This window comes from Octodon degus, unplaced genomic scaffold, assembly GCF_000260255.1.
Source record: "Octodon degus isolate 3935 unplaced genomic scaffold, OctDeg1.0 scaffold00002, whole genome shotgun sequence".
NCBI classification, from domain to species: domain Eukaryota; kingdom Metazoa; phylum Chordata; class Mammalia; order Rodentia; family Octodontidae; genus Octodon; species Octodon degus.
Genome location: NW_004524578.1, coordinates 16,313,760 through 16,317,075, shown reverse-complemented (window position 1 = coordinate 16,317,075; position 3,316 = coordinate 16,313,760).

Sequence of the window (3,316 nt, the reverse complement as noted above, 5' to 3'; positions counted from 1 at the left end):
TGTGGAACTCACAGCAGTCCTGCTGCCTCAGCCGCCCAAGTATTGGGATTAGAGGTGTGTGGCACTGCTTTTGGTTTATTTCATCTTTCAGTTCAAACACAAAATTAATATCACATTGGGGCTGGCAGTATAGCTCAGTGGACTAAGCATTTGCTTAGGTAAGCACAGGGGCAGGGTTTGATCCCTGGCACCTCATGCCATGCTGGCTCCGTCCCTGGGCATGCCGAACCGGTGATGGAGTCTGGGCGTGGTGGCACATACCAGTAATCCCAGCACTAGGGAAGCAGAAATCAGGAGGATCACTATGAGTCCTAGCTGTGTAGTGAGATCCTGCACAAAAAAACTGAAAAACTCAAAATTAATATCTTATTATTGGGAAAAAATCATGTAAATAGTATAAAAGGGAAATTTTTCATCTTGAATACATAATTATGTTTCCATTGAAGTCTATCATCACAATTTATAGAACATTCAATACTATATTTTAATGTAAAATCAGGTGCTTATTCTTTGTGAGACATTTTGTTCATTATTCTATATAATACAACTTCACATTTTAGGTATTTTTAAATGAATAAAATAAAAATACTAGACTAACTTTCCCTAAATGATTTATCTGCTACACAAAGCAGCTAGCATTTTAATCCTGTATTTCACTCAGTGCAAGTATTTATAAAGGCATTTGATGACAATTTTTTCCCTTCTATTTTGTAAATTCTAATATTATTTGTTTACTGTTTGATTTTTAAAATCACATCAAAATTTATAAATTTTTAATATATTAGTAAAAATAATTTCTGGAATTACTTCTCCAGTTCTCTCCATTCTCATCTGATGATATGCCAGGCAAACTTTTTAATCTTTTGCAATTTATTTGCAAATGATTGAGTCTAAAGTCAACATAAAACATGCTCTGACATAAAATCTGCCTAAACAATTTATGCAACCCCTGATGTATGTTTTCAAAGAGACTGTAAATATTAAACATCAAAAATATAAATTTAGGTCAGGTAAATAAGACAAGATTCTCAGACTTTAGAAGTACAAATTATGCTCATGTAACTGCCCCTCAGTTCTGCGATATTTCAAGGCAATTGCTAAAATGTCAAATGAGGTAGATGCTCAAACCTAAGAGTATGCTTAATAATTGGGAGCCTGGCAGCTTTCTGTTCAGTTGTAGAGGCAAACATTTACTGCTACTCATCCCAAATTTGATATTTAATTTTCATAGAAACAACAGTGGATGAAGTTTGTGTTTCTAGCAGAATAATTTGTCTGGTTGGCTTAGAGCCTATCTCCTCTATGGGTGCTCAGAAGAACTGAAAACCCACTGAGGACATCCACACTGATTCCTGAGTCACACCGAAGCTATGCTAAGGGTCAAAATGATACCTAACTTCCCTCATCCCATTACATTTATTAGCATCTTCATGATATGTCAATATTAATAATGATAGCAAACTCACTAATAAATGTATGAAAGCCTCTAGTTTTATATACCCATGTGAGAAAGGAAACAAAAATATTATACATTTTATAAACTAGCATTCATAATGAATTCTACTAAAACAAAAGGAAATCCCAAGTGCTTCATCTACTAAACCAAATATTCAAATCATGAGGATGGAATTTGAACTGTTACTAATTTCAGAGTTGTTTTAATGTCCTGGAGATAAGCAAGACCCCGTCTGCCAAGCACTTCACTTGTGCAAGTGGATTTTCAAGGCAGATTTCCAAGAGCCTCTTCCAATCAAATATCAGACCTTTATTACTGTCCATAATGAAAGTTTGGGTCATAACCTAATGATATAGAATGACCTCAGGAAGCGATCTTGGAAAGAAAATTGAACTGGGAGTTGGGAGACATGAATAATAATTCCAAGTCCACCTTAAATATCTGTTTGACTCTGGACAATTAACGTAATCTTTTAGAAATTCTGATTCTGAAACTGTAAAATGAGAATTATAATACCTGTCTATTGTTGAGTAGATCAAATCAGATATTGCACCTGAAAGCACTTTAATGTGAAAGTGCTATACATTTGGGAAGAATTATTATTTTTTTGACGCAGAGATGCCCTTCAGCTGAATCCACTTGTAAAAATCTTAAGATGTCCAAAGTAACTTTTGAAAGAACAAACTTCTGAGAATTCTACCTGGTAAGAATCAGGTTCTAACATATGATAGGAGAGAAATGAGGGAGAGAAGGACAGAGGGAAGAAAGAGGGAAAGATGAATGTTTGTGTTCTGCCAAAATTTGAAAGCATAATTCCCAACATACTAGGAATTCCTAAAGAGCAGGAGTTTTGGAAAACATTTTGATCTTGAAGACTTTATCCTCGTGAATGCGTTTGTGCTTTCTGAAATATCTTGAAAGGAGCTGCTTGTTCCCCTTCTTGTGTGAGTGCAGACCATCTATTCCTGCCACCCTGTGAAGACATGGATGGAGCCAGGGCAAGCTCTTCTGGTTACCAAATTGACTGGAGACTTGGGTTTAGACTTCCCAGACTCCAGAACTGTAAGAAATGAATTGGTCAATCTCAGTCTAAGGTATTTTTATAGCACTAGGGATAATATATGATCTAGAGAGAAAGATGGATAGATAATAGATAGATAGATAGATAGATAGATAGATACATGGATACATGGATAGATACATAGATAGATACATAGATACATAGACACATAGATAGATGCATAGTTACATAGATAGATACATGGATAGATACATAGATAAATAGACACATAGATAGATACAGAGATAGATACATAGATAGGTAGATAGACATATCCACATCACATTATCATACAATGAAACCCACAAAATATTTTAGTAGGTTGTCTTAGTTTTCTGTACTACTTTCTTGCACTCACACACAATAAATGGAAATGCATCTCTAAATTGGTCTTTTCTCACATTTTGATATATTATGAACACTTTCTATGTCATCAAAATTTATTTCTAACATCATCCTGTCAATTGTCTACTAGGTCATCATTTTATATGAGAATGATAGAGGTTTAAAAAATATTACTTGTGTATTTATTTGACATTATAAATACTGAGATAACAAATGTCACAAGGCCTGCATACATGATGACCAAATGTGGACATCACCTCTTTGCCCACGATAGGATCAGTTTACACAGGCTGATCTGATCTAAGTTTTTGTTTCTTTGTTTGTTTGTTTTGCTTGTTTGTTTATTTTGGTGGTGAGTATTAGACCCTGGACCTTATGAATACTAGGCAAAAGTTCTACCACCGATATACATACCCAGCCTCTCATTACAAGCATTTATAGTACTAGCTTTCACT